The following is an 18,710-nucleotide window of genomic DNA, read 5'->3' as shown; positions in this document are numbered from 1 at the left end:
GCACCAGGAGCTAATGAGACATCCAAAATGTTTATGAAAAATAAAAACTGAGAGATCATTTAGACTACATCTTTTTTGGTGATGCCATTATATTTTTTCCTTGAAATTTTGCATAAGTAAACTATTGATTTTATAGGTTTAAAAGAAGCAAGTGGGAAAGATTATTACATCAAAATTGAGAGATTATACCCTCAATAAAGCAAATTAGGAAAAGTTTAGCCATTAATCAGAAAAAAAAAATGTCTACAATGTAATTTTCTTTATTCACAAACATGCATTGATCATATACTACGACCAGAAATCAGGTGAGATACTGAAACACCAACATTAATAATTCATAGACTCTTCTATCAGGAAAAGCACACACTGGTGGGAAAATGAAATACAAATTAAATAAGCATGATCATTTCAGTGTAATAATTAGGGCATTAAAGGTATGTATATGGTATGGTCAGGAAATTAATACTTCCTGTTGGGGTTTTGAGAGAAGTCTTTACAAAAGAGAAAAATATCTAGGATCTGTAATGTGAAAAACCCTAGATGAGAGGATTTGCCTTTAATCAATGATGCAAAATAATGAGCTTAATATTTTAGGCGACTGACTTTAATAGCAATGTATAGGATGTTTTACAGGATGAATAGTATACAGCTAGGGAGACAAGCTAGGAATGTAAAGCAACCACCCAGTCAAGAGAGGGAGAAATGATAAATTCATATGAAGTAGAATTGATCTCTTAGTAAATAATTGGAGTCCCTGGATGGCGCAAACAGTTAAGGCACTCGGCTGGTAACCAAAAAGTTTGAGGTTTAAGTTCTCCCAGAGGTGCTTCACAAGAAAGGCCTGGCAATCTACCTCCAAAACTCAGCCATTGAAAACCTTACGTAGCAGTACTACTCTGATACACATAGGGTTGCCATGAGTCAGAATTGACTCTAAGGCAACTGGAAAAGAACGAAGAAGTAAATAATTGGACGTGAGGGCAGGAGGACAGAATGAAGAAAGGAAGTAATCTAACTTGAAACACCAGGTGGATAGTACTGCTCTCATATGAGATATAGAAGGAATTCAGTGCATTATAAAACTAACATCTAGTTTTTTTTTCAAGGTAAATAATAGGATTGCTTTTGTACCTGTTGACTTTGAAGAGTCCATGGACTAACCAAATAGTGATGTCCAAAAGGCAAGTTGGAAGCATGACTCAGGGCTAGACACTAAAAACATGGACATAAGCCAGATTACTCCAAGAATGTGTGAAGAAGTAGAAAAATACTGAGGAAAGAACATGAGAGAACATTTGTGAGAACTTAAGAAACCTGGGGAGTTTTGAGACCTCTTTCCCTTCAACTTGTTATCAGTCCTTAGATTAGTCAATATCTCAGATGCACTGTTAAAGTCAGTGAATTTTAAAAAATAATTAATTTATATATATTATTACATACATATACATATATATGTGTGTGCACATAGATATATACATATACACAGACACATATTCATTGCCATTGAGTCGCTTCTGACTCATATGTATTAACTTATTTACAACTCACTCTGAGCTAAACTGTATATATGGATCTATTTAATTCTTTCCAAAAATCGTCTATGGCAGCTATTATCATTACCCTCAACTTGTGAAAGTGTAAACTGAGGCACAAAAAGTCTAAGTAACTTGATCAAGGTTATCAGACAGTAATTGATGGAGCCAAATAAAAATACAGATACTGGTGAGGTGTGGGGTAAGCATTAGTCATAGGATTCCAGGTGGTTCATTTTAGGATATGATTATTCCTGAGTGATTTAGAGCCTCAATCTAGGTCCCAACTACCCCTGAATATTGGGGAAAACAGACGCCTCATACAGCTGTGTGGTTTCATAGGATATATCAAACAGTTAGCTGGGTGTAGAGAGGAGTATCGGGATGAGTATTTATTTGATGCATGATAATATTGAAGTTAATTACGGAAAATGACTCATCAAGTGGCACTAATTATCTGAAATCTGAGACAATGACTCTAAGGGACAAGAACTCTGTAGGTGTATTAGGATGGTTACATTAAGTCTCTTCTGTTTAGCAAATAGCAAGACTTACAGGAACAATTATACCAGGGGGCATTTAACAGATCTGGAACCAACACCTTAAGGTTCCAATGGGTAATCCTATGGCAAAACTCCTTGACTTTAAAACCCATTGCTGTCGAGTCTGTTCTGACTCCTAGTGATCTATAGGACGGAGTAGGATTGCTCCAAAGAGTTTCCGAGGAGCGCCTGGTGAATTTGAACTGGTGACCTTTTGGTTAGCAGCCGTAGCACTTAATCACTAAGCCGCCCGGGTTTCCTCAACTTTAAGTGTGCTTTTATCACCATGAGATAAAACAGGGCCATAGAGCAGGTTTATGTATTAATACTAATATAGAATTAATCTTGGGTGATTAAACCTGGAAGGAACCAAAAATATGATGTGTTTATCTCTCAAATATTAGATGAAGAGGTCAAGAGAGAAGGAATTTTCCCAGTGTCATAGACTCAGGATCAGAATTTAGGTCCAAGATATTTTGTAGTAGAAACTCCATTATAGTGATTCTGAATCCATTTCATCTAATCTCTTGAATTATATTTAACATTTTGTGGTTATATGTACACATACGTTCACACTTGCTCATGCGCACAGACACACATTTTTCTGGAGAAAAGATCTAATAGTATTCTTGTTTTCTTGAAAGGGTTTAAGACTCTCAAAATAGATAAGAACCACTCAGCAACAGCCTAAAGTAGGAACATAAAATATGATCTCTATGACTGAACGGGTTAAAGTTAAATGTAAAAAAAAGAAAAGCAAAGAAACTTGTATTCATTTTTCACAGAGGAACAGAGAAAATTTTGTAACTACTTCACTTAGAGCAAATGGTGAAAAGAAAAAAAAAAGCAACAGTAAAGAAGAGATGCAGAAAGGGCAGAGAGGAGGAGAGGAAGGGATGGAAAAATATAAAAGGAGAGAGAGGGGCAAAAAATATATGCAATAAAAAGTGCTGCTTACACCCTTCGTATCAAATATAGGCCTATCCTCTTCTGTTCTCTGACATCAGTTGTGGACAATTTTCTAGATTCCCTGTTATAAAGGACTCTACAGATCAGCTTGATCCTGGAGTCTTTAGGCTTGTGGTGTTCCTATGTCTCTATCCTTGAGCCATTCAGGTTCTGTGCAAATAAATTCCCAAACTCCTCTGATCAGCTAATCTTTTCTGTAGGCTCAAAAGCCTTGCCCAAGTGTGGGTATCACAAACTTAAACAGAGCTGGCATGACTAAGGGACCATATCCTCTGAAGTCTGTCTTGAGTCCCTAAGGCTTAGAGGTTACATCACTTCTTCAGCAAGTAGTTTGGAGAAAGTAATAATTATTTTCTAGGTGGGACATGACCAGTTGGTCCTTGTACACAAAAGATGAAGCTATTGTTCAGAGCTGTACCAGAAGAGCTACCAGAAACCTGGAAGAACATTCGACTGATTATTTCAACTGGATCAGTTTTACCTGAAAAGTAAGAGATAATATTGCTTATGAAAAAATTTATTCCTGACTCTTTTCAAAAATAGCCATGATTGAGTCCTCCCAAAACCAATCAGAAGGTTCAGGTGCATGAGAGCCATAATATAAGACTTTGAGTCAAAAGATATGGGTTCAAATCATGGGCATATAATTACTGATACATGAGAGTGAGCAGCTTAGTTAGACTGTCTGAAGATCATCAAATTTCTTTATCTAAAAAATTGAAATAATACCTCTCCCAAACTGTTTTTATGAATTTCAAATTAAGTGCTGTGTATGAAAAGCTTTTTTTGAAATATGAATTTTCTGCAGATATGAAGAATTAACATTATTTTAATGATTTTTATTTAATAATAATTCTTATTTAAAAATGACTGGCATAATATCTTGACGAAACCCAGTTATAGGTATTTAATAACAGATTTCTTGAGATACAATTCACCTATCGTAATAGTCACCCTTTTAAAGTACACAATTCAATGATTTTTAGTAAATTTACAAAGCTGTGCAATCATTACCACAATTCAATTGTAGAACATTTCCATCCCTTCAGAAAGATGCCCATTTGCAGTAACTCCCTGTTCCCACAACTAACCTTAGGCAGCCATTTACCTACTTTCTTTTTTTTTTTTTTTTAATTAATTTTTATTAAGCTTCAAGTGAACATTTACCATTCCAATCAGTCTGTCACACGTAAGTTTACATACATCTTACTCCCTTCTCCCACTTGCTCTCCCCCTATTGAGTCAGCCCTTTCAGTCTCTCGTTTCGTGCCAATTTTGCCGTCTTCCTTCTTTCTCTATCTTCCCATCCCCCCTCCAGTCAAGAGTTGCCAACACACTCTCCAGTGTCCACCTGATTTAATTAGCTCACTCTTCAGCAGCATCTCTCTCCCCACCGCTGACCAGTCCTTTTCATGCCTGATGAGTTGTCTTCGGGGATGGTTCCTGTCCTGTGCCATCAGAAGGTCTGGGGAGCGTTGCCTCCGGGATTCCTCTAGTCGCAGTCATACCATTAAGTATGGTCTTTTTATGAGAATTTGGGGTCTGTATCCCATTGGTCTCCTGCTCCCTCAGGAGTTGTCTGTTGTGCTCCCTGACAGGGCAGACATCGATTGTGGCTGGGCACCAACCAGTTCTTCTGGTCTCAGGATAATGTAGGTCTCTGGTTCATGTGGCCCTTTCTGTCTCTTGGGTTCTTAGTTGTCGTGTGACCTTGGTGTTCTTCCTTTGCCTTTGCTCCAGGTGGGTTGAGACCAATTGATGTATCTTAGATGGCCGTTTGTTGGCATTTAGGACCCCAGACGCCACATTTCAAAGTGGGATACAGAATGTTTTCATAATAGAATTATTTTGCCCATTGACTTAGAAGTCCCCGCAAACCATGTTCCCCAGACCCCAGCCCCTGCTCCGCTGATCTTTGAAGCTTTCATTTTATACCGGAAACCTCTTTGCTTTTAGTCCAGTACAATTAGACTGACCTTCCTTGTATTGAGTGTTGTCTTTCCCTTCACCCAAAGCAGTTCTTATCTACCGATTGATCAATAAAAAACCCTCTCCCTCACTCCCTCCCTCCCCCCTTTGTAACCACAAAAGTATGTGTTCTTCTCAGTTTTTTCTATTTCTCAAGATCTTATAATAGTGGTCTTATACAATATTTGTCCTTTTGCCTCTGACTCATTTCGCTCAGCATAATGCCTTCCAGATTCCTCCATGTTATGAAATGTTTCAGAGATTCGTCACTGTTCTTTATCGATGCGTAGTATTCCATTGTATGAATATATCACAATTTATTTACCCATTCATCCATTGACGGACATCTTGGTTGCTTCCAGCTTTTTGCTATTGTAAACAGAGCTGCAATAAACATGGGTGTGCATATATCTGTCTCTGTGAAGGCTCTTGTATCTCTAGGGTATATTCCGAGGAGTGGGATTTCTGGGTTGGATGGTAGTTCTATTTCTAACTGTTTAAGATAACGCCAGATGGATTTCCAAAGTGGTTGTACCATTTTACAATCCCACCAGCAGTGTATGAGAGTTCCAATCTCTTCGCAGCCTCTCCAACATTTATTATTTTGTGTTTTTTGGATTAATGCCAGTCTAGTTGGTGTGAGATGGAATCTCATCGTAGTTTTAATTTGCATTTCTCTAATGACTAATGATCGAGAGCATTTTCTCATGTATCTGTTGGCTGCCTGAATATCTTCCTTAGTGAAATGTGTGTTCATATCCTTTGCCCACTTCTTGATTGGGTTGTTTGTCTTTTTGTGGTTGAGTTTTGACAGAATCATGTAGATTTTAGAGATCAGGCGCTGGTCGGAGATGTCATAGCTGAATATTCTTTCCCAGTCTGTAGGTGGTCTTTTTACTCTTTTGGTGAAGTCTTTAGATGAGCATAGGTGTTTGATTTTTAGGAGCTCCCGGTTATCTGGCTTCTCTTCATCATTTTTGGTAATGTTTTGTATTCTGTTTATGCCCTGTATTAGGGCTCCTAGGGTTGTCCCTATTTTTTCTTCCATGATCTTTATCGTTTTAGTCTTTATGTTTAGGTCTTTGATCCACTTGGAGTTAGTTTTTGTGCAGTGTGTGAGGTATGGGTCCTGTTTCATTCTTTTGCAAATGGATATCCAGTTATGCCAGCACCATTTGTTAAAAAGACTATCATTTCCCCAATTAACTGACACTGGGCCTTTGTCAAATATCAGCTGTTCATACATGGATGGATTTATATCTGGGTTCTCAATTCTGTTCCATTGGTCTATGTGTCTGTTGTTGTACCAGTACCAGGCTGTTTTGACTACTGTAGCTGTATAATAGGTTCTGAAATCAGGTAGACTGAGGCCTCCCACTTTCTTCTTCTTTTTCAGTAATGCTTTAGTTATCTGGGGGTTCTTTCCCTTCCATATGAAATTAGTGATTTGTTTCTCTATCCCCTTAAAATATGACATTGGTATTTGGATTGGAAGTGCGTTAAATGTATAGATGGCTTTTGGTAGAATAGACATTTTTACTATGTTAGGTCTTCCTATCCATGAGCAGGGTATGTTTTTCCACTTAAGTATGTCCTTTTGAATTTCTTGTAGTAGAGTTTTATAGTTTTCTTTGTGTAGGTCTTTTACGTCCTTGGTAAGATTTATTCCTAAATATTTTATCTTCTTGGGGGCTACTGTGAATGGTATTGATTTGGTTATTTCCTCTTCGGTGTTCTTTTTGTTGATGTAGAGGAATCCAAGTGATTTTTGTATGTTTATTTTATAACCTGAGACTCTGCCAAACTCTTCTATTAGTTTCAGTAGTTTTCTGGAGGATTCCTTAGGGTTTTCCATGTATATGATCATGTCATCTGCAAATAGTGATAGCTTTACTTCCTCCTTGCCAGTCTGGATACGCTTTATTTCTTTGTCTAGTCTAATTGCCCTGGCTAGGACTTCAAGTACGATGTTGAATAAGAGCGGTGATAAAGGGCATCCTTGTCTGGTTCCCGTTCTCAAGGGAAATGCTTTCAGTTTCTCTCCATTTAGAGTGATATTGGCTGTTGGCTTTGCTTTGCATAGATGCCCTTTATTATGTTGAGGAATTTTCCTTCAATTCCTATTTTGGTGAGAGTTTTTATCATAAATGAGTGTTGAACTTTGTCAAATGCCTTTTCTGCATCTATTGATAAGATCATGTGGTTTTTATCTTTTGTTTTATTTATGTGATGGATTACATTAATGGTTTTTCTGATATTAAACTAGCCTTGCATACCTGGTATAAATCCCACTTGATCAGGGTGAATTATTTTTTTGATGTGTTGTTGGATTCTATTGGCTAGAATTTTGTTGAGGATTTTTGCATCTATGTTCATGAGGGATATAGGTCTATAATTTTCTTTTTTTGTAAGGTCTTTACCTGGTTTTGGTATCATGGAGGTGGTAGCTTCATAGAATGAGTTGGGTAGTATTCCGTCTTTTTCTATGCTTTGAAATACCTTCAGTAGTAGTGGTGTTAAGTCTTCTCTGAAGGTTTGGTAGAACTCTGCAGTGAAGCCGTCTGGGCCAAGACTTTTTTTGCTGGAAGTTTTTTGATTACCGTTTCAATCTCTTTTTTTGTTGTGGGTCTATTTAGTTGTTCTACTTCTGAATGTGTTAGTTTAGGTAGGTAGTATTTTTCCAAGAATTTCTTTTCCATTTCTTCTGGGTTTTCAAATTTGTTAGAGTACAATTTTTCTTAGTAATCTGAAATGATTCTTTTAATTTCATTTGGTTCTGTTGTGATGTGGTCCTTCTCGTTTCTTTTCGGGTTATTTGTTTCCTTTCCTGTTTTTCTTTAGTCAGTCTAGCCAACGGTTTATCAATTTTGTTAATTTTTTCAAAGAACCAGCTTTTGGCTTTGTTAATTCTTTCAATTGTTTTTCTGTTCTCTAATTCATTTAGTTCAGCTCTAATTTTTATTATTTGTTTTCTTCTGGTGCCTGATGGGTTCTTTTGTTGCTCACTTTCTATTTGTTCAAGTTGTGGGGACAGTTCTATGATTTTGGCTCTTTCTTCTTTTTGTATGTGTGCATTTATTGATATAAATTGGCCTCTGAGCACTGCTTTTGCTGTGTCCCAGAGGTTTTGATAGGAAGTATTTTCATTCTCGTTGCTTTCTAAGAATTTCCTTATTCCCTCCTTAATGTCTTCTATAACCCAGTCTTTTTTCAGGAGGGTATTGTTCATTTTCCAAGTATTTGATTTCTTTTCCCTAGTTTTTCTGTTATTGATTTCTACTTTTTTTGCCTTGTGGTCTGAGAAGATACTTTGTAATATTTCGATGTTTTGGATTCTGCAACGATTTGTTTTATGACCTAATATGTGGTCTATTCTAGAGAATGTTCCATGTGCACTAGAAAAAAAAGTATATTTTGCAGCAGTTGGGTGGAGAGTTCTGTATAAGTCAATGAGGTCAAGTTGGTTAATTGTTGTACGTAGGTCTTCCGTGTCTCTATTGAGCTTCTTACTGGATGTCCTGTCCTTCTCCGAAAGTGGTGTGTTGAAGTCTCCTACTATAAATGTGGAGATGTCTATCTCACTTTTCAATTCTGTTAAAATTTGATTTATGTATCTTGCAGCCCTGTCATTGGGTGCATAAATATTTAATATGGTTATGTCTTCCTGGTCAATTGTCCCTTTTATCATTATATAGTGTCCTTCTTTATCCTTTGTGGCGTTTTTAAGTCTAAAGTCTATTTTGTCAGAAATCAATATTGCTACTCCTCTTCTTTTTTGCTTATTATTTGCTTGATATATTTTTTCCATCCTTTGAGTTTTAGTTTGTTTGTGTCTCTAAGTCTAAGGTGTGTCTCTTGTAGGCAGCATATAGATGGATCGTGTTTCTTTATCCAGTTCGTGACTCTCTGTCTCTTTATTGGTGCATTTAGTCCATTTACATTCAGCATAATTATAGATAAATAAGTTTTTAGTGCTGTCATTTTGGTGCCTTTTCATGTGAGTTGTTGGCTTTCCACATACTTTTTTGTGCTGAGAAGTTTTTCTTAGTAGATTGTGAGATCCTCATTTTCATAATGTTTAACTTTATGTTGGTTAAGTCGTTACGTTTTTCTTGGCTCTTTTCTTGAGTTATGGAATTGATACTCGTTTTTGTGGTTACCTTATTATTTACCCCTATTTTTCTAAGTAAAAACCTACCTTGTATCGTTCTATATCGCCTTGTATCACTCTCCATCTGGCAGTTGAATGCCTCCTATATTTAGTCCCTCTTTTTGATTATTGTGATCCTTTATCTATTGATTTCCATGATTTCCTGTTATGTGTATTATTTTGTTTACTTATTTATTTTTTAGAATTAATCTTAATTTGTTTGTTTTTGTGCTTTCCCTATTTGAGTTGCGTTGATATCAGGACGTTCTGTTTTGTGACCTTGTATTGTGCTGGTACCTGATATTATTGGTCATCAGGCCAAACAGTCTCCTTTAGCATTTCTTTCAGTCTTGGTTTAATTTTTGCAAATTCTCTAAACTTGTGTTTATCTGTAAATATCTTAATTTCTCCTTCATATTTCAGAGAGAGTTTTGCTGGATATATGATCCTTGGCTGGCAATTTTTCTCCTTCAGTGCTCTGTATACATCGTCCCATTCCCTTCTTGCCTGTATGGTTTTTGCTGAGTAGTCTGAACTTATTCTTATTGATTCTCCCTTGAAGGAAACCTTTCTTTTCTCCCTGGCTGCTTTGAAAATTTTCTGTTTGTCTTTGATTTTGGCAAGTTTGATGATAATATGTCTTGGTGTTTTTCTTTTTGGATCAGTCTTAAATGGGGTTTGATGAGCATCTTGGATAGATATCCTTTCGTCTTTCATGATGTCACGGAAGTTTTGTGTCAGGAGTTCTTCAACTATTTTCTCTGTGTTTTCTGTCCCCCCTCCCTGTTCTGGGACTCCAATCACTCGCAAGTTATCCTTCTTGATAGAGTCCCACATGATTCTTAGGGTTTCTTCATTTTTTTTAATTCTTTTATCTGATTTTTTTTCAGCTATGTTGGTGTTGATTCCCTGGTCCTCCAGAAGTCCCAGGCTACATTCTAATTGCTCGAGTCTGCTCCTCTGACTTCCTATTGCGTTGTCTAATTCTGTAATTTTATTGTTAATCTTTTGGATTTCTACATGCTGTTCCTCTATGGATCCTTGCAACTTATTAATTTTTCCACTATGTTCTTGAATAATCTTTTTGAGTTCTTCAACAGTTTTATCAGTGTGTTCCTTGGCTTTTTCTGCATTTATCCTAATTTCATTTGTGATGTCTTGTAGCATTCTGTAAATTAGTTTTTTATATTCTGTATCTGATAATTCCAGGATTGTATCTTCATTTGGGAAAGATTTTGATTCTTTTGTTTGGGCAGTTGAAGAAGCTGTCATGGTCTGTTTCTTTATGTGGTTTGATATGGACTGCTGTCTCCGAGCCATCACTGGGAAACTAGTTTTTCCAGGTAATCAGCTAAAAAAAAAGGCAATCAGATCCCTATCTGAATTCTCCCTCTGGCTCCGGGTATTCGGATGTTAATGGAGCCGCCTGGGGAGGGTGGGGGAGGGATCAGAGAGCTAAGAGTGTAGCACCTCAGAATATAGAGCTGATCCCCGCGTTCACGCTCCTCCCGCGCCCGCCAAAATCCCGGCTGCACGGCTCCCCGCTGGGATGCTGCTCTCCCCACTCCAAGACCAGTCACTTCCTCTCGGGGACTTCTCCCTCCGGCGCACTGCTCCGCTCGCGCAAACAGGGTGGGCGTCACCCTCACGAACAGCTGGGCCTGCCCCCAGGGTCTATTCAGGGGAACGCACTCTCGCCCAGCCCGCGCCGGCCAAAATCCCAGCGGGACGACTCCCTGGCTGGGACGCTGCTCTCCCTGTTCCGAGACCGGTCACTTCCTCCCGGGGACTTCTCCCTCCGGTGAGCTGCACCGCTCGCGTGAACTGGGTGGGCGTCACCCGCAGAAATGGCTGGGCCCTTCCCCTGGGTCGCTTTAGGGAAATATAGCTGATCCCCACGCTCGCGCCACGCCCTCTTTCCGCCAAACTCCCGGCGGGACAGCTCCCCGGCTGGGACGCTGCTCTCCCCGCTCCAAGATCAGTCACTGCCTCCTGGGTGCTTTTCCCACCGGCTGCGCCGCTACGCCACCTGCCAACCGGCTAGGCTCTCTCCCGGGATGAGTTCGAGGGGTAGGGCTGGGCCCCTTGTCTGTGCCATCTGCCCCCCTGGGCTCTGCCCCAGATCGGGCTCCGAAGGTCACCTGCCTGGTATGCTGGCTCCTGGTTCTGAAAACGATCGCTGCCTGCCCGTATTTGTTCGTTCTCCGTCTCTAAGTCTGTGTTTGTTGTTCAGAGTTCGTAGATTGTTATGTATGTGATCGATTCACTTGTTTTTCTGAGTCTTTGTTGCAAGAGGGATCCGCGGTAGCATCCACCTAGTCCACCATCTTGGCCCTGCCTCCCTACTTTCTTGATAGACTTTTATTTTCTGGGTGTTTTATATAAAAGGAGTCTTTGTGTCTGGCTGATTTTACCTATTGTAATGATTTCAAGGTTTATCCATATTGTGCTTCGTTCTTTTTTATGGTAAAAATCTTCCACTAAATGGGTATAAGGAGCCTAGGTGGTGCGATGGTTAAGAATTTGGCTGCTGATGGAAAGGTCAGCTGTTAGAACGCACCAGCTGTTCCCTGGGAAAAAAGACCTGGTGATCTGCTCCCGTAAAGATTTCAGCCTAGGAAAACTTATGGGGCAGTGCTATTCTGTCTTATGGGGTTGCCATGAGTTAGACCAAATGACATCACAGCATGTTGTAACATGTGAGGGAAGGTCGAAGGAAGGAGCATTAAAGTGGAGAAGAGGACATTTCTCCCCACTAGTGTTATACAGGTAGTCCCCAGTTAATAAGGGAGTTCCATCTGACAACTTTGTCCTCAGTTGGCTCTGACACAGTGAAGAGATCTTTTTTTTCTTTTTAACTTTTTACTATTATTGACTTTTATTCTTTTATTATCAGCACCTTTATAATTGTAATCTTTATTTGTCTTTGGGGCTTTATAATTTCAATCTTTGTCATTGGAGGATTGGCATGAGAATGGTGACATTAGCAAATTAGGTGCTGCAATATTATATGAAGTATATATTACTAAAAATAGGATGTACCAAGAAAAGGACAGTGGTAACGCAATTAGTTGTAACTCGAATATATTGAAAATCAGTGTCTACCGGTAGTGTTACATGAGCCCCAGAGCTCAGAAAATCAATTCCTGGGAGATGGAGAATGAGAGTAAAAAGCTCAAAATTGACTGGGTTTACTTGAATGTGACTAGATTATTATTTCCCACCATTTGAAAGAAATGGAAGCTCAGATTAAAAGCTGAGTTGTGGAATACTAAGGGAAGTTACATTTTGCACGTCTGAGGTTTGCGAACAAGAGTTTACCCACTACACATCCTCTTAGTACATTTGAAATCATCCAAAATTGTGGCTTCCCAAGAGGCACAACAGAGACATCACTTGTATGCATGTAACTGGTTGGGAATCCAGGATCTGAGAGTCTGAGGGTTGGGAGTAGAGTTATGGGTGGAAGATAATGGGTCTAAGTATATTTAATGGACTTTGAAAATTATTTCACTAGTGTTTTATTTCACTTGCAACATTTTCACGGGCCTCAAAGCTGAGGCCTGATCTCACAGGGCTCCTTGAATCAGCTTTTGCCTGTTACTAACTCACAGGGCCTTCTCTAGAACTGTCTCCATGGAAACTCGATGAAGACAAAATGACAGGACAGAAAGAGAGATAGCCTAACAATTAATTTTAAGCCTGTTGTTTCCTTTTCTTTAGGCACTGATAACAAATCTAATGCTATTAACATGGTTTATATCAAACAAATACAAATCTATTGCGTAAGTACATATTACTAAATCAAATAAAAAAAGAGAGAGAAATAACCACTACTGGCATTTTTCTCATTTCTTGCCATTTCTGTGCCTTAACTTTTCCTAGTTCTTTCCTCTAATATCCACTCCTATTCTCTAATTTTCAAATCCTGTCAGCTAATAAGAATCAGTTCGTGTATTGCTTGTTCCAGAAGGCCACCTTCATATTCCCAGATCAAGTGAACCTCACTCATTTGAACATGCTTCGTATTTTATCTGTATCTTTTTACAACAGGTATTTGAATTATATTTTTGTTTCATATTTGCTTACATAGAGATCTTATTCACCTTTTGATTCCCCATAACATCTTGTTAAATAGCTTAGTAATTTCTCAATGAATATTTGCTAATTAATATATCAGGTAATTAGAATAGGAAGCAAATTACTTGGGACTCAGGTTCCTTGATAGAGAACAGAGCTTCCCATACAGTGCATTATCCCCGTGCACTCAATTAGCTATGTATGCAGGCCTCTTTTCTCATTGCAAGGGGAGGTGTTTGTATTTATCATAGCTGAGGTCCCTTCTCTGTTTGATAATCATATTATAAATATAAGATAAAATTATGGTGCATTTAAATTAGTTTTTGTTGTGGGGCCTAGTGTATGATTTTCTACTCAACATTGGCATCCAAGTGGTTAGGCTTAGCTCTATAAATAATAAAATTGTCAGGAGACCGAAGGCCAGGTTACATGAGGGTATCATTTACAGGGATAAACCTACTTCAATCTTACAAATAGTTACAGACTTTGGTCTATGCTCAGGCTCTGTGTGGAATCACTGCAGGATATATAAAAACAAGCAGGACATACAATGCCAATTCTCAGAGACTTTGTAAAAGACGCAAAGATCATTATAAAGCCTTAACTGAAAGCAGACAAGCTCAATAGAAGTTTTAAATCTTGAATTAGATTCCAACCCATTCTTTTAAGTGAAGTAATGTTGTGTTGTTGTTAGTTGCCATCAAGTCAATTCTGACTCATGATGACCCATGTGTTACAGAGTGGAAGTGCTCCATAGGGTTTTCTTAACTGGAAGCTTAAGGGAAGGAAATCACTAGCCCTTTTCTTCTGTGGTAACGCTGGATGGATTAGAATATCCAACCTTTAGATTAGCAGTCAAGTGCAGTGTTTGCACCTCCTAGGGACCTAAGTGAAGAAATGTTGGATATCAATTAGTGTCCTTCACTTTGTTCTTTGTATTATTTAGGTATCTCATTTGACCACTCTCTGTCATGTTGTCTCTTCATATGTAATATGAGGTTATTGGCTGACATGATTTTTAAGGTTCCATCTATTACATCTAAGAGGATATAAGCACTTATCTCTTTATTTTGACCGTGATTCTGTGTTCATTGCTGACTTTAAAGGACTTTTATTATATTTAATTCACAACAGATTTTATTCTATTGGTGTTCATCATTTTTCCCATTTATTATACTGTATATGTACATGCATGTGTGTATTCCCTTGTGTGTATTTAAGGTAATTTAAAATTCCTGAGTGCCCTGAAAATAACTAAGAATATTAAGTCCTTCTAAACTTTGGGTTTCAGAAGATGAGGTTCATGTGAACCACAATGATTCTACACAGCATGCATTCATGGAAAGAATCAGCAAGTATCTGCCTAATTTAAACCACGAGAACTGTCATGGTTGATAAATTGAGCCCTCTGCATTCCCTCTTGAAATTCACAGTGAGTATTAAATGGCTTACCGTGACCCTGTTGCTCAGTCTAAGTGCCTGATTTTAATTCTACTGTTCACCATGTTATGAGCGAAGCCAGCTGCGGGCATTGAAATATGATTGACAGATTCCTCCCACGCTTTTTTGACAGGGAGAAAAGTCCACACTCAGAATATGTATCCATTTGGAGCTCTGACATCAAGAATTCCATTTCACTGTTCCCTCGTGTTAATTGCAGTCAAGGCTATTTAGGTGCATTGTAACTAGTGAATGGTATTTTTAATACTAACTCTCAGGAGAGAGGTGAAGTTATAGGAATATTTTTTTGTTTCTTTCTTTTAGAAGAAATCAGCCTCACCTTAGAAATGCTTGGAAAACTGACATGAATAAAGTCATGCACGAGCATGTGTGTATGTGGTCGCATCCGTGTGTGTATGTGCACATGCGCATGTGTGTGTATGTTTAGTCTTGCCTTGGGATAGCAGTTGCAAAGGGAACCCCCAAGACCGTAAATATTTTAACAGGCTTTCTTGCATTGCCTAACCTAACTCCCAGTCTCATCTATCCACTTTGTCCCATGACACAGCTCACAAGTGAGGAACAAAAATTAGGGAGAAAATAAATCCAAAGTCATAATGAGCATGAGATGCATCTCACAAGAATGAGTACCTTTGAGATTAATTAACTAAAAAGTTCTCTTCTCAGTAACTCCTTTGGGGACGTTTTATAGACTGATGTAGGTGGTAAGAAAAGTTTCTGTAAATGTGTTTCTCATCTGGAGTTTCCCGATAACTAATTGAAGGAACAAAAAAAGATTTCTGACTTTCAACAAACTGTGTGAAAAGGAACGAACATAGAAAACACATGCCATTATCAACAGACACATCATACATTGTACATGGAAAGCATCATGGCAGAACTGGGGCTTGGCAGTAAGGCAAACTTAGGGCAGAATACTAGCTGGACCACACACTGCACACATGATTTTGATCAAGGTGCCTAAACTCTCAGGCTCATTTTTCCAACCTGTAAAATAAATATAATAACAATAAATATGTATTTTATAGGGTTGGTATGAAAATTAAATGAAATAAAAATGAAAAGAACTTAGCACAGTGCTTAGCACACAGCAAATGCTCTATACACCATTAAAAAAAAAAAAATTAGCTAACCACAATGACATTTTACATTTTCTTGGTATCTCCATCCTTTCTTAATGGTAGCTTTCATTTAACCTCTTCCAGAAACAGTTATAATTTTAAGAAGTCTATCAACTTGACCTCTACTAATTTCCCTTCAATCTCATATAACATTTAATTGTGTATGTTTGGTTCTTTAAATTCCTTTGACAAATTTGCAATTTCTGGTAGTAATTAGAAGCAGCAGCATCCTCATTTCTGATATTTTCTGAGAACTTTGTGTCTTGTTTACTTTGGGCAAATTGGGAGCACTTTTTTTTTCTGTTTTTATTCTTTACTATATTTCTGTTTACATCCACCTATGATTTGTTAGTTATAATTAAACCCAAATAAATGTTTGAATTAATGTAAACTGTGTAAATCCAATATAATTCCAATATCTACCACTTTGTGGGATCATATGTTCAAGGGGTCAGCCTTTCAGTGATTCCCAGTGAGTATATTCACATGAAGGAAAAGTAACAGTGAAAATTACATCAGGGGACAGAGTCTTACCCAATGCAACATAAGTTAACACGTAAGATTAATATGTTAAAATGCTTTATTAGACACAATATGTACTACATTTATTAAGCTCTTAACTATATGTCAAATCCCACACTAAGCTGTTTACATGGATGACATCATTTGATCTTCACAATGACCCTGTGAGTTAGGTACTTTTATTCTTCCCATTATATATTTAAACAAACTGTACTCAGGAAACTTACCCAAAACCATACAAATTAGAAGTGACCAAGTGGGAACTTAAACCCAGATCAATCTGACTACAAAGCCCAGCATGTTCTTACACACTGTTCTGAGTGTTCTTGAATATTGGTTTCCAAAGAAAAATATTGTAAATTGAACTTTGATTTTCTATTGCATTTTATTTTTACTTAAAGAAAATGTATTTCTTAAGAAAAAGAGAAGAGGGGAAGAAAATGTATTTAGCAAATCCCTATTATGTTCAAGATAACAGTGTTAGGTGCTATAAACAAACTACCTAAGTCAGCCTTTATAGCAATAATGAAGTAGGTTTAAATAACTCTATCTTACCAATTTAAAGTAGCAAATTAAGTTAGCCAATTAACTTGTTAAAAGTCATAAAATTCATAAATGTTAAGAGCAAATGAAAATCCCGTTTGATTTTTTTACTTCCCCCAGCATAAACTATTACTATTTTTCTCAAAGTACAGCATGAGTCCGTTCCTAGGGTATACTTAATGACATATCACAAATGTATAGACTGAGATCTTGTCCATCAAAAAAATGTCGTCTACCTTACTCATTGAACAATGAAGGGCCTGACAGTTTTGAACTGTAAGTATCCATCTGTCTCCTTTTCTTCACTTCCCTGGATCTGTTTAAATGGGGAGTTGTTTTGCCAATCTTATTTTGACATAATGGAATGATGCTTTTTGACATAGTGAAAAATTGAAACACACAGAAAAAGAACTTAATTCTGCCTGAGATAGGAAAATGTCACACAGACACAAAAATGACTTTTTAGCTTGGGTCTTGAAGGATAAGTAGAAGTTGTCCATTAGAGGAATATGGCAAGGGTATTTTTTTTTTTTTATCCCAGGAAGGGAAAATAAAATTTATAAAGACAGAACTGTGAACAAATCTATTTTAAATTTTTTGAAAACTTTTCCAACATCTATATAAGACTATTCATTTCTGCCTTGCCTTCATTTATTATTCTATATTTTAAGTATGCCCATTAAAATTTTATTACTTTTTATTTTAGTCATTTCTGTATCTGCTTCCCATGCTTAACTAGGACCTTCTTAAGAATAACACATATAGCTCTTCATAAGTCCAGTGCTTAGCACAAGCCTTAAACATAGTAAGCCCTCAATAAATGTTTATGAAAAGAACAAGTCAATGAAGGAATGAAAATTGGTAAGTGGTATCTTTAAGGAAGGGTCAGAATGTCAGTGTAGCTTGATAGTAGAGTGTGTTTGAGAAAGATGTGAGTGTTTCCAATTGAACATAAGGCTTTGAAGAGACTAAAGAGGTAGGTTGGGTCTAACTGTTAATTCCACAGATAAAAAATTACTAAGCCATTTTAATTCATCCTTTGGTCCTGAGGTTGCTGCACTGAGATGTTCCCAGACCAAGAGAAGATTGATGACAAGGACTTTACTCCAGAGCTGACACAAAGAGAAAGCCTACGCCTAGAGCTGATGTCCTGAATTTGGACTTGTAGCCTGCTAGACTGTGAGAGAAAAAAATTTCCCTGTGTTAAAGCCAGCCACCTGTGTATTTTTGTTATAGCAGCAGTAGATGACCAAGACAGGAGTAATAAACACAAAATTCAAGATAATGATGTCTTCTAGGGCTGTGAAAGGAATAGGATTAGGTGGGGTTTACCAGGAACTTCCAAGGCAAAGCACTACACTTTTCCTTAAACTGGATAGTGGGACACAGATATTAATTTGTATTATATTTTGTATATTTTACATATCATTCACAAATATCACTTTCCAATTGCTTAATACGTAATAAAAGCAAATTTTTAAGTAAGACATCCAGAGGAACAATGATGTTTTGATGTTGTTGTTTTTGTAGTATCTTACTGAAACAAATATTAAAATGATATTTTTAAACAATGAAATGTAAAATATAATGGTGGTAAAGGATAGGCTAGATTTTTTCTCAACAATAATTACTGGCATTATCATCCTTCTTATCTTAAGTGAACTAGTACAACATGTAATAATGTCATTCTCTTAGCTTGAATAATTATTTTCCTAAAGCCAAAGTCAGTATTCCTTACAAAAAAATTGTAAGTGACAGAAAACATAAATTTCTTAGTGGTTATTCAATCATTTCAATCAATATGCTTTAGAACACATCAGTA

Source organism: Loxodonta africana, chromosome 15 (assembly GCF_030014295.1).
Source record: "Loxodonta africana isolate mLoxAfr1 chromosome 15, mLoxAfr1.hap2, whole genome shotgun sequence".
In the NCBI taxonomy this organism is placed as follows: domain Eukaryota; kingdom Metazoa; phylum Chordata; class Mammalia; order Proboscidea; family Elephantidae; genus Loxodonta; species Loxodonta africana.
Note: the sequence above shows the minus strand (reverse complement) of the source record.